We start from the raw sequence: 14,281 nt of genomic DNA on the forward strand, positions 1-14,281 counted from the left end.
AGGCAAGACTAAAGATATCATAATTTTCTGAATCTTTCCTTGAAATAAAAGCTCTGTCCAGAAATGATCCATTCAATTCACCAGCATAAGGGCATATGCAGAACAAACGGTTCCATGAGAGTTTATGGGCACATTTCTAGATTTCCCCACCCCCCTTTGGGAGTCAGGAAACCAATTTAGGACCCATATGTTTATATTAATATAAGTGAGCTGATTCCCCTATGGAGGGGATGAGGGTGAAAGGGGCTTCTCCTAAAGGAGCTAATGGGAAAAGGCCAGAGCGAAGAAATGAAGGTAACAGAAAAACCAGGCCTAGGATAATCTGGACTAGAAAGGAAGGCTGTACCACAGAGGACGGCAGCTAAAAACGTTAATGAGCAGCAGAGCAGTTATATAGCTTGTGATCATTGAGCCAATTCAGAAGGCACTTCTATTTCCTTTAGGAGACTATAGAGTCCTTTGTCCATCACATGTCCATTATCAACTTCTGGCCAGAAGAAATCAGATCATTCTGAACACTGGCTACCTCTTTGGAGTCCACTTCTGGGTACATAGCAGCAGCAAGAAAAGTTTGAGGACCCATGGATAAGTCTTCTATCACATTCTTTTTCAAGCTTCGAGTCCTCAGAACCCCCAGTTCCATTTGCTCAAAGTGCTGCTTACAGCTGCTCCTTAAATAAGTAAGAAATGATTTTAATCTCAATACAGCTTTAATCATGTAATTTAAGGAAGAAACAACAACAAAAAAGCAAGATTTCAAAAAGTTATTTTTAACCTCATTTATGCAAATACTCTCCATGCTCAGTTTCACAGAATACTATAAACTAACAAACCCTCTCCTGATTCACTATTTCTTCCAGGTTTCACAAGTAATAAGCCAAAACTGGCCACGTGCACGTCTCATTCTCTCTGAATTTAAGATGCAAGCTTTTATTTAGCATAAAAGTGAATGTAGTGACCTTAGAGTTGTATCCTACCCCATCAAGGAAGAAAGAGGAAGTGACAGATAAGTGCCAGCGGGTAACTTTGGTAACAAATTCTTCATTGTGTTAACATAACGGGGTTGTTCCCGTGGAACTTTGGCAAAACTTCCCATCTGTAGGTATTTGAAGGATCCACCCCCTGATGCCGGCCAGCAGCTGGCCTGCACTGGGCCAGAGGCGGAGCAAAAAAGAAATGAAATTAAACCATAGCAGGGGGACTTTGGTTTAAATCACAAAGACTAACACCTGTAGGGCTTGTAACACAATGGATTCCTTTCTGTGGAAGAAAGGGAGTCTCCTTCCTGGGAGGTCTTAGAGAGGAGTCCGGTTGTTTGAAAGCACAAGATGTACAGATGCCCTGGTAAGCCCTTCCTAGGTCTGTAAGTCAAAGATTTCTATTAACCTTATACAAGATAGATACAAGGCTTTGGTAGAGAACTTAAGTTTCCTTAATGTTTCTGTTTATATATATAAAAACAATTGTGTATATGTGTGTGTGTGTTATATATATATATATGTATATATATATATGTATGTATATATATATATTTATATATGTGTATATATTTATATATGTATGTATATATATATTTATATATGTGTGTGTGTATATATATATATATATATATATGTATATATATATATATATATATATTACAGATTTGGAGAGATTGTCTAATCCTGAGGAAGAGTCCATGATACCATGAAACGGGCTATGCTGCATATTTTGTAAAATATTTGAAAATGTATTCCACATTTGAGTTCTTCCCAGGGATTCTGAAAGGGTAGAAAATGAGACATGGTACCACTCTCAACTAGCGTCTGGCACTCTGCAAAGCAACCTCCAGGCTAGCAGCCTTTCAGTGCAGTTATTCCATGGGAAGAGAAGGGACCATTTGTACCTTCCCTTCTCCCATCATCACAGCTTCTCTTTAATACTATTTCCCATCCACACAGGCAAAGGGAAATCCTCTTCCTCATCCATGTAGCCCTTCTTTGCCTTCCCACTTTCAGTATAAAACGTTAATGAATAGCAGAGCAGTTATATAGAATGTGATCATTGAACCAATTCAGAAGGCACATCTGTTTCTTTTAGGAGACTATAGAGTCCTTGTATCTATCTTGTATCTATCTATCTTGTCCCCAGGTGCATGATGGACATGTTATGGACAAAAGACTCTATAGTCCCATCATCACAGCTTCTCCTTAATACTATTTCCCATCCACAGAGGCAAAGGGAAATCCTCTTCCCCATCCATGTAGCCCTTCTTTGCCTTCCCAGTTTTAGTATAAGTAACAGATAGTGAGTTGTGGTGAGACCAACCAACTAAGGATAATTAATGGGGTGATTTAACTCCTTCCATAATTCCTTGACCCAGAGTCTAAAAATACACACAACCCCAGGTGGGAACTAAGATTACGAGCTCCTACTGTGGTGGCAAGAGCAGTGAAACGGGGTTTACATGCTTAGTTCTAGTCCTGGGTCAGCCCCTAGTTAACTGTGTGCTCTCAAAATGTCCTGGAACTTCCCTGGGCCTCCGTTTCCTGATCCATAAAATGAAAGAGTCAATCTTGGGTTGTCTTCCTGCTCTTCCAGAAGTTGTCTTCCTTCTCTTTTCATAGGCTAAGATGCCTTCATTTTCTCTTATTTCCTTTGGGTTTGTTTTCCTTGGAACTCTGATTGTTGGTATGGGCAGATATTTATAATTTAGAGAGCAAATGTCAGAGAAAATGGAAATGAGGGGCAGGCTTGTATGGAAAGAACTATTGTGGCTTCTTTTGGCAAAAGAGACTGGGCTCGCAAAGGTCCTGCAAATTTGTGAGAACCATGAACTTTCCCTAGGAATTAATATGTTCATCTGAAAGGAATCAAGATTATTTTAATAGGAATAATTGGTTGTGCTTAAGTCAAACTCTACTCGAGTTCTGCATAAATTCTAAGATGTTTAGTTTAGTGGGTTTTGGGATTTTTTTCTTCATGATTTTTTTTTTAAAGCAAAGGCATTCTGGTAAAACTGGGAAAGATTTAAGTTTGTTACCACAAAAAGAAAAGGGGGACAAAAATTACTGGTAGCTAAGGAAGAGAATGAGAATTCAGTAGAGAACCCAAGAAGACGTTGAAAGGAAACATTTTGGTTAGCCAAGCAATCAAGGCCTCGATACTGTTTTAACGGTTCAAGGTTTAAAAAAGGGAATAAAGAAAAATGAAGCAGAAAGAGGGAGGAGGAGACAGGGAAAGGTTAAACCAAGACAGAAACTGTGAGTAGATAGATGTGAAAGGGGCTGAAAATAAGTGAAAAGTGAAAAATTGCTTTATGAATAAACCGTTAAAAAATAGTGAGTGAAAAAGCAATTGTGCTTCCAGTTATTACTGAATCACAAGCTTGTGGAAGCCAGAGGCTGACCTGAGCAGCGACTCCACGCTTAACCTACATGCAGCAGTTGGTGCTCGGCCGTTCCCGTGGGCGGACACCGTTTTCTACTTGAGTGTCAGTTTCGTTGTGATTACCTTCCATCACAGACACATGTGGGCCATTTTGCAGCCTTGAACACAGAAAACATGACTTGGTCATGTCTCCAGCCCTCTGACCCTACAAGGCAGGTGACATCCTCCAGAGGATAAGTAGGACACAGACAAACCAAGGGGTGAGGGCCAAGGGAAGTTGAGCAAACCTTCTGAGGGAAAGAGAAGCCGGGAAGTTTTTGAGGCCTGAAGCCTCAGCCTGTCTCTGCCTTTTCTCTGAAATTGAGAATGTTATTTCATGCTCAGTGTTCCTTGTCATTCTTGGTGGCATGCTCCCACAGGGACAGAGTGTCTTCTGTGCCAAGAGTCGACAGAACAACCTTGTCAGGAACACATCTGGGCCTGAGCTAGCAAACAAAATGCCAATCATAGCAACACGCCTTCGCCCCATGTATACTTGAGGAAGCAATGGGACCACTGGGCAGTGACCCAGTTCTACCAGTGTGACCCTTCCTGCCAAGCCTCTAGGAAGAAGAGTGAGAAACGGAAGTACCCAGGCAACCACCCGAAGACAGCTCAAACATCATGAAGAATGGCTGATACAAATGGTGCAAGCTATTTCCAAAGCTATGGGGTTGCTCCCTTTCTCATTCCAAGTACAGAACACACGTCGATATCAGAACTGCTGGCACACAGGTAACTTTGATCATCTGCTTCAACAGAAAGGAGGTCGGCAATAGGTGGTCACAAATTCCAAGATAACTTGTGTGGGAGTCCTTTACTGGTCAGCACTCGCCCTCCCTGAGCACACCCTTGCCTCTGGCAGGCTCCAAGAAGGCAGGTGGTCTTCCAGGGGAACATTTGATCCAAGTGACCCATGGAGTAGCTAGCCCATACACACAGCTATCTATACAATCAAAGAATGATGTCCAATTTCAATGACTCTGTTCCATCTTTAATAACCAGAGTAAGACTGTAGTTCTGTACATCTGGCCAATGAGCTGAGTTTTTCCTCAGAGCCCCACACACACTCTGGTATCTGCTCTTGCTGTTGCTGCAAGAGGTACCTGGCCTTGCGCTGTTGAAAGGCTTAAGGCAATGTGCTTTCCTCCTTGAGTTTTATCATGAAGTAGGAAGACTTAGGCTTTGAGTTTCTCCATCCTAGAAATGGGAATATCAAAGCATGGAAGGTCAGGAGAGATGCCCGAGCCACCTGACGAGTTCCAGCTGGACCTGGAAACCGAACCCCAGCTTCCTGACTCGCTTCCTAGATCAGCTGATTAGATGCTGCTGCTGTTGCCACACTGGGCAGGGCCCACAGGAGTCACTGATGGTGTTTGTACTTCAGGCAAGCTTGCCAAAACAGCAGAGTTTCATAGCATTAAATTACTGTCTTTGCCTTGTCAGGAGCTTGACTCTTAACTAGTTCTGCAGACATTTGGGGAAAGAAAAAAGGAGACAGAGAGTCTTGGAGAACTGTGGCCCACTATGGCCCACTATTATTCTGAATCCATCTCACTTAGAACTCCACGTAGCCAGTCATGTCTCTGAAGCCAAGCTGCTCCCAGAGGACCCCTTCTTGAAAGGTTTTCTTCATTCTGGGGGTGGCTAATGCTCCTACAATGTGTCAGATTGAGTGAGCATCTCTGTGTGTGTTAGCAAAAGAGTAGGTGGGTGTCAGGCTTCAGTAGTTCTGTGCTGGCCTCAGGTCAGTAGTGTCCCAGAAAGGAAACTGAGGCACATAGCTAGCCCCAGCCTGTCACAGCATGCTCCAGAGACCTGGCAACTGCGGCTGAAGGGCACACTGATCCTCAGATAGAAGGCATTGGGCAATTGCAAACATTCAGATGCTATTTTAGATAAAGTGGTTTGAAGTTCATTCCACTTTAAAGCATGGAGGGTCTGTGTTTTCTACAAAGGAGAGGAAACATATAAATGGACACATTTTCTGCTTCAAGTACACATAAAAAAATTTTGTGACTTCTAAGTTTAAGGAGGTATGTTCTCTGTTTTAAACATTGCCCATATATAGTTAACCAGTGTACCTGGAGGCAGAGATGAAAGTTGAGAAAGAGCAGTCTGTTCTACCTTTTTGTTCTCAGGCAATGTAATCCCAAAAGTCACGATTCCTCGAAGGATTCTCTGAAGGCTTTCAGTATGCTCACCTGTTACACAGCTTTTGAAACCAACAAAAACCTGCAAGATTTATAGTTGGATTGCTTCAAATTGGTAGTTTTTGTCTTCCCTAGTTTTGACTTACACGTGGATTCCAGACTGAAACTTACATTATCTGAAGCAAGCCATTCAGCCCATCTTATATAGGTTACAGCTGTTTCAATCTTCCCTCCAACCTTAGTGTAATAACATAATATATTATTATTCATCTATATATAGCCTGAAGAATTATATGCTTTTAAGAGGATTCGGAAAAAAAAAAGCAAGGAAGAAATCTTTTAAAACTAGCTGTATAATTTGGAAATGAGAGAAACATCTCTTAAATTCAGCACCAAATCTTGTTCACCTCAGAGAAACGAAAGTCTGAAAGTGGTAGGATGGAGACAAGCATTTCCTAGTAAGGACTCTCGACCCCAGCTCCCTGTGAGATCTGCTGAGGTTTGATGGCACTTGGTGGGCTTCTCCAAGAAAGAGGCATATGTTACTGAAAGACCATAAAAAAATAAAAAAAGGCTGAGGGTGCGCAGGCTTCCTTCCGTACTTGGGTTTTTCTCCCTTCTAAGGGGTGTTTGAAAGTTTTTCCTGTGCTTCTAACTGAGCAGAAACCACATCACGTCTTTTGTCATCATCTTTGCTCACCACTGGAGACCCTGGTGGTTAAAGAGGGAAAGTCCCTTTCGGTGGTGCATGTGGGGGTAGAAGGTGTTGGGGGCCAGGAAGGAGGGTTGGTGGGGAGAGGGGAGAGGAGAGATCATTAAGGTTTCCTCTCTGGCCTAGAGTGCACCCACCCCTGCCAGACTCTCCAATCCTCAGGGCAGTAAAGCTCATCTTTGTATGCCCTTGATCATTTTGGGGTGATGAAGGAAGAGATCATGAGATCTCAAAGGAAAGAACATTCAGGTGAAGAGCTCCGTGGTTCCGGGAAGCCCCAAGAGTGGCCACAGTTAGCTCTGTGTAACAGAGACCCGCTGGTAACTCACTCTTTAGTACCTGTCCCCAAGGTTGAAAGGATAAGGAAAGAGGTTGGGGCACACCTATGTATCGGGTTTGAGCTGTTTTAGGGCAGTCCCTAGAGTGACATTTCTTTTATTTTCTTTCTTAATTTTGGTAAACAAACACACAAACCCATCGAATAAAATTTACCATATCTTAGCTATTTTTAAGTGTGCAGTTAGTTCAGTAGCATTAACTATATGCACCGTGTTGTGCCACAGAGCTCTAGGCTGTTTTCATCCTGCAAAGCTGGAATAATACTCATTGAACAGCAACTCCCCTTTGCTCAGTCCTTGTCGGCTACTGTGTAGTGCCATTTCTTGATCATGCTACTAATTGAAATGCTTTTCTTTGGTTAAATGTATCAATTTGATTTCCGTACCAAGGCCTGTTTTGAGTTCTCCTAGCAGCCGCCCTGTTTGGGGAGCAGTTCAGATTCACTCTCCATGAATATTCATCGCTCACCGCGACCCCATTCACAGACGCATGTCCTCAGCACCCAGGCTGGGCTTCAGCAGTTTATGGAGTTGTTATTTGTACCACCAAACCAGTCAGGAATGAAAATAACAATCAACTCCTTAAATGTTTACAAGCCTCCTGGCCTATTGCACATGTAATTTAAAGCTGCCATCTTGTCTCCTTCTCTTTCTCTCAGTGGAATGGAATGTCCTCTCCAGCAACTTGGTGGCTAGCTATCGGACCCCCGGGAGAAGGCCCCTCGCTTCCAGTTCTCTGAGGGAGCCTGAGTGGCAATCATGTTTGGTAGCAGGTTGTTTGGATTCTGTTGCCCTGAGACACTTCCTCATACAAGTTACTCCTAAACAAATCCTCCCTGCAGGTTGTCCTCGGAGCTTGAGCTGGAGGCAGGTAAGTACTCTCACCCAATCAGCGGCAATTTGTCATTCCCTGAAAATAGAGTCGTCCCTCTAGTCTGTCCAGTTTCCGCCCCCAGCGCTTGGTGGTGGGGACTGGAGGAAGGCAGGCCTTTGAGCAAAGCTACATTCCAGGGGGCGTGGTTCATCCACTGTCACCACACTCAGAGGGCGGGCCGTGCCTCGTGCCTGCAGCCACCCTTCAAGTGTTGTTGTTACACAACAGTCATGAACTCTGGAATGTCTCTGGTCATTTACAGCGTGACTGTGTCACTCCATAAATGACACTGTCAAGCTGCAAGGACCAGGAGGAGTTGGCTTGTTTTTCAATAGACCATTTTCTCCCACCCAGAACAAAGCTTCCAGGCGTTTATGATGCACTTCTCACTCTGAGATTCCTAAGAGGACAGAAATCAGGGGGGGAAAATACAGGAATACGCATAGATTACAAAGCACACGCCAATAGTCATGCAGACGCTTTAAAACACAGTGAACTATTTGACCAGACTACTTGCAGATAAGAAGCTTTCTAGAAATTAGCTGGGTACTTCTTAGAGTAACTTTCCATCTTCTCTCACTCTTGCCTTGACTTTTTCCTTCTTTGGTTCATTTCCTTCATGAGATTAATGAAGAGACTGACAGATAAAGGTTCCAAAGAACATATGATTCATGAGTCATGTCTATTTTTGCTCTACAGTATTCATTTTAAATGGCATTGTTCCAGTAGAAGAAACAGAAAGTAAAAAGCTACCTTAAATACTTATTTTGGTGCTTCTGTAATACAATCATAATTATAAAAATAATGCCTCCCATTTGATTTATACTGTATAAGTTACTAGTATGGTCTGTACAGCCATTTTCTGATTTTATCCTCACAAATACCCTTTGAGGTAGGTTCTGTTATATCCTCTTCGTACATACCAGGAATCAGAGGCCCAAAGAGCTCAAACAACTTAGATAATGCAGGAAAATAACTTTAACTTAGAGACATAGAAAGTACTCCAAAACAGTAACTATTCTTAAGTAACTGGCTTCATGTCACCAAACTAGTAACTCTGATTACAACCTTCCTAAACCACGTCTGAGAACCTCTCTCTCTACCTCAGCACAGCACCCTTAGTCCACAAAATACAAGAGATACAGTTTAAGACATATTTTGGAAACTGTATGCTATTATGTATTAGCTATAGAATTAGAGAGTTTGTTGAAGAGTCACTAAATGTAATTCGCAAGCCTTGTATTCTTTTGACCCATTTCCCCCCAGGAAACAAAAAAATGCTTAGAAAGCCCTGCCTACTGTTGCTCGTATTTGTAAATCCTATCACCAGCTAGGTCGATCTAACTGAGTTTGGGGAGTGTGGAGATTGTCTCCAATTTGGGAGTTTTCATCCTAATAATGAAGGAGAAAACCAGCATTTTTACTTAGGCATTTATTCAATTGTTCATTTCATGGACATGTATTTTCTGCCTATTATACTTCAAACATTGGGTCAGGCTAAGGGTGAGACTCAGGTATGAATAAGACAAAGACCCTGATCTCAAAGAGTTACTTGCTTCTGAAGAGAAAGAGAGCCATGTACAGTTTGATTTATGTTATTGGCCTCTTTTGAATAAATTGGTTCTATTACTATCTGCTGAGAGGGATCAAGTTGAATTAGAAACACTAATATCTAGCTTTCATTTTATAGCACTTAACCTTACAGTTCTTTGGATTTCTTCTGCATATAATCTTACTTTGGCTCAAAAAGATTATTTAATTAAGAACAGTGTACATTCTGACTATATTTGGACCTGGATGTCCGATATAGAATTCCATGCTCACTTGTTGCACTTGTCCTATCCAGCTAGAGAAGAGTACCAACAAAGCACATTAAGTCTGTCTATTCCTGTGAGGAAAATTTTTAAATTTTTGTTATAAATCAGTGATAATTTAGGAATAGGTGGTCAGTTCCTTGAAATGGGACTACAGTATCATTTCTATCTACATCTTCAGAAATGTGAATTTCTGGATAAGATCACAAACAAAAAGTACTCTAAGTTATTTGTGTGTGTGTGTGTGTGTGTGTGTGTGTGTGTGTGTGTGTGTGTGTTTTATAGCATTATATAAGATACTCTGTGCTGAGATGTCCTAGGTTTTACCTTCAACTATCTCAAGTATCTCATAGGATTCATAAAATCATGTCAGGTCATTATTTTATTTCAAAAGAATGCACTCGAGAACAATAGCAATAATGGTGGTGGGGGGGTGTTGGTGTCATGAAATGGAAAAAGCACTCTACTGGGGGGTGGTTGGAGGGAACAGGTCATCAAGAGTCCTGGGTTTATTCCTGGTTCAGCCAGCTGGGTGACTTTAGCAAGAGGTGTAACCTCTGTTGGTCTGTTTCCACATCTGTAAAATGCAGCAGTTAAACCAGATGACCCTTAAGTCCACTTCTACAAATCAATGAATGTAAAAGCTTGTTGCTCTTATAATTAAACTGTATTAATGCTAAAAGGTCTGGTTGAAACCTCAGCTGATGGCGCTCCCTTCCAGCCTTTCTGCCCAGCTCGATGTTTTGGTCAGGGCGGCAAAGGAAAACAGGGTGGCGTTGCCCTGTAGCTGTTGGCTCAGAGCTTAAGGAAGGTATTGATGACTCAGCACGTGGCTCTCTGCCCTGAGGACCAGGGCTGCAGGTGCCCAGGTGGGCCTTGTTATGAGGGAGCTGCCAGCACTTTGGGGTGAGGCAGGAACTTGAAATGTGGACCATTTAAAACCACTCAAATTCCAGGACACTTTACTCAAGCTTAGGAGTGTCAACTTCCATCCCTTCATCAAACTGCCACCTTAGATAATTATGCTCCTCAAATTATTCTTGCATTTCAGTGCTGTATGGCATCCACAGATCCTATTCCCTGGTGTTGTGTAGTTTGTTTATTGTCTTCCAACCCATAAACCTGATGACAAAGCTTTTATTGGTTGGGGGTGGGGATAAGAGTGAATCAGGATGTTCTTCCTAGGCCCAGTGGGTCTGTTCTTTCAGTTCTCTAAAAAGGAAGAGTGAATAAAACCAGCAATTCAGCACACTTCCCAATTTGAGGGCAAGGGAAATTGACTACCTCAAAAACATTGGTGTCAATACTAGAGTCACTGTAAGTAGGTAGGGGTCTTGGAAATCCTGGAAAAGTTTTGTAAAGATTAATACAACACTATTTGTATGGAAAACTGTTTTTGTTTTAGGGGGTAATAAGTTATGAAACTACAAAGCTGTATAATCTTTAAGTTATGAGATGTCGACATAATTGTTTTGAGATCAACCAATCAGACCACACGTTTCGTACTACCAGGTTATAATGAGTGTTCATTAAGTATCATGCTAACAACGCCCTCGTTTGCTAACAAAGGGGCATTCTCTTCATGTATCACTGATGACAGCCCATGTGGCACAATGAAGTCATCTACGCATTCCCTCTTTTTCCTGATTTATTCCAGAGCTGTCATATGGGCGGAGAATATTTTTATCTCCTCCTGATTTTTTCTCCTTCTTCTCTTCCTCCTCCTTTTTTGTCTTCCTCTGAGGTGAACTAGATTTCCTCACATGAGGCAATGTCTCCTTATTGACCAGTCAGGCACTTTGAGTGATGCTTAACTTTTCTAGGTCACTGGGACACCGTTTGGTGAACTGGAGTCAACACTAACCAAGAGGAATTCCAAAAGCTGGAGACATTCGCTTCCTCCCAAGGTGACCAATATTTTCAGAGGCATTGTTTACTCGCCTTGCAGAGCTAAAATGGAGTTATCTCTTCTAAGTGTGCATGTAAATTTGGAAAAGTATTCTACTTTTGAAACGTATTCTAAATATCTGCTTTTATTTTCATCTATTTTATTTTATTGGTGTTTCCCATGACTGACTGTTTCTCTGTGACTTTAGGTAAGTCACTTAACCTTTGAATTACCATTTACTTATTTCTAAAGTATCATGGGCACAACTGAAGATCTTTAATGCATTCATCCAATATTTATGAAACCCAAATTATGTGCGTGATGCTGCATTTTGTGTTGTTGGAATCACAGGATAGCACAATGGCAGCTCCTGTTCTCTAGACAGTTACAATCTAATTGTAAATATAGATATTTACACATGAACATAAACACAGCACAAGGCAATATATGATAATGTCAAAAAGACAAGGTTGTATATACATGGATATTCATTGCAGCACTGTTTGTTATAATATTTTGGAACGTCTAAATATCCATTAATAGAAACTAGTTAAACAAATCATGATCATCTATACAATGGAATACTATGCAGCCTTTTAAAAAGAATAGAGTAGCTCTACATGTACTAAAATGGAAGTACACCAAAATGTAGCTTTAAGAGAAAAAAAACAAGTGAGTAATAGTATGTACGGTTCTACCATTTATGAAAAGGAAGTAAGAATATGTACACCAAGTCTTACATATTCATTGAATCTTTGAACAGATACACAAGAATATGGGAAAAATGAATGCCTATATTGAAGACATGGGAGGCTGAAAAATGGGGCAGGAGGAAATCTTACTTTACCTTTAACATCCTCTTGAATTTTGAATGAGTATATATATTATCAAATTTTTTAAATAAAAATCATTTTTAAAAGGTGCCCTAATCCTCAGACCAGCTCTCCACAGTGAGGGCTGGTAAACATTAAATGAGGAACAGAGAACTTTTTTCATAGAGGTCTGAAACATGGAGTGAATTCTCTGCAAGTGTTTGAACTAGTTCTACTAGAAGTTCTACTGTTCTGTCCCTTTCATGTCAATTCCAGTATGATTTTTCTGACACACGGAGCAGGACAGAAGAAGGGGTTTCTATAACCTACATTGGGCTTGGAGATTTAGGTCACCATTTCAACATGATTATTCAAAAGGATGAGCTGAGGGAGTGGATTTGGGGAACACAGGGGAGAAAGTCAGAAGTACTGTGAGCGGAAGGTTCTTCCTTCCCTGAGAGCCTCTGCTGATTCTGTCACACTCATGGGTCTCTTCTGTCACCTGGATACATGTGGCCAACAAGGGAGCTGGCAGCACAGGCTGCTGTCATAAGGTAGGTCATGTTTTCTTGGTTCTAATTTCTTCCTGGTACATTCCCGGAGTGTATGGCAGCTTACCAGACCTTTGTTACCATCGATGATAGCACTTCATGGACTAGAAGAATCTCAGAGGTAGGAGGGACTGGAAATTATCCTCAGTAACCTCATATTACAGTCAGGTCATAGGGAAGAGTGACCCGCCCATGGACAGACACATCAGGCATCAGATGCAGAGATGGGACTACACCCTTGGTCTTCTAAGTCGGAGTCCAGTGCTTTTTTTATCACACTGTGTACAGTCACAGTCCCCTTGGATTTTCTATAAGGGCGATACTAATGCCATGACAGCAATTCCTCTAGAAATGATTGAACACTGTGAGGGCAAACTTGACAAGTTGGGCTCAAGGTTTCCCGAAGTCCTGGCTGCTGAGACAGGTTTGGAGGTGGGAGCAGGAGAACCAGGTGGTTTTCTCCAACTGCTGGAGAGAAGGTGAGGGATCTCACAGACCTCTCAGCAAACAGCCAGGACCAGTACTTTTCAGAATACCCAATCCCATCCCCCACCATAGATCAAGTCCAAACTGGAAGTTACAGCATCAAAAATCACCACCCCAAGATGTACCGTATATCAATCCTTATCAGTGATGGGTTATGTGCAACCTCCTACAGTCTCAGATCTGGAAACTGTACTTCAGGACTAAAGCAGTAAGGAAGACAGACAACTTTTGTCTCTTTTTTCCTGTAGGAAAAAAATAAATAAATAAAACCTCAGTAATTGGACAAGCCTTAAAAATGTAATAAGGGTCAAATGTCCTCCTCAGTTCAATACCATTTCTCTTTCTGCAACGTATATGAGTCCCTTTGTCTAGGGGATCAAGTTAAGAGTCTGGGCATCAGAGCCCACTGGGTCGGGTTGGCAAATGAGGTCATCACTTCTGCACACTGACCTCTAACCTTGCTGACAATCTCAACTCTGTAGCTCTGATGCCTTTTACTTTCTATTTACTAAAGTGCATTTCCTCTTTTATAATGACTTCAGAAAACGGACTCTGGACTTGGAGTTTATAAGAACAAGAACCAGCTTCTCTTTGTCCTGGCCATGAATCACTGTCTCTTCCCACCCATTTCCACAGACACCTAAGTTCATTTAGTCTCATCCAATTCCTCCTGCTGTTTGCAGTGGGACTTCTGCCATCTAGGCGGCAGGAGTCAAAATGGATTATCCTCCTCTTCCACGACTGCTTGACAAATTAAGGTATTTGTTTGGAGCTGAATGTTTACAACAAAAACCACCAACCATCTTGTTTTTTTTATGTTTTGACAGCCCAGAAGCTGAGCAGCAGGGAGAGGGCCCCTCCATTCCTGTTGAGAAGAAACTTTTCTTGACTATTGTTTGGCTTTCATTGAAAGCTTTGAAAGTTCTACTGTATGTCCAGTGTCCCAGGTCTTGATGAATAAGACAGTGTTAGCACCTAAGCTAATCTTCATTCTTCATTTCCAGCCACAGCTCGAGGGTTTTGCTCTCTATCTTTGGAAATGACTCAACTAACAGATGGGGGGTTGGGGTGGGGAACTGCACCACTAAATTAATTAGACTACATCTTCAGGCTTTGTCCTTTCATTTACTGAATCGGTGTTTAATAAACAACACAAAACGGCACTTCCTTGCACATGAGTTTGTGTTTCAGGAGATCATAAAATTAAAGAAAAAGTCTGCCAAGCTCACTGCTCACCAGTGCTTG

General features: G+C 41.7%; 1 long non-coding RNA gene across 1 annotated transcript; it reads left to right on the forward strand.

Moving 5' to 3' along the window:
- Nucleotides 1-883: 883 nt before the first annotated feature.
- Nucleotides 884-14,034, forward strand: LOC141571889 (uncharacterized). Its single transcript, XR_012496944.1, has 4 exons — nucleotides 884-1,029; nucleotides 7,271-7,482; nucleotides 11,123-11,206; nucleotides 13,864-14,034. It is a non-coding gene; the product is annotated as an uncharacterized LOC141571889 (long non-coding RNA).
- Nucleotides 14,035-14,281: the final 247 nt, after the last annotated feature.

The sequence above is a fragment of the Rhinolophus sinicus genome, linkage group LG05 (genome assembly GCF_036562045.2).
Source record: "Rhinolophus sinicus isolate RSC01 linkage group LG05, ASM3656204v1, whole genome shotgun sequence".
Lineage (NCBI taxonomy): Eukaryota > Metazoa > Chordata > Mammalia > Chiroptera > Rhinolophidae > Rhinolophus > Rhinolophus sinicus.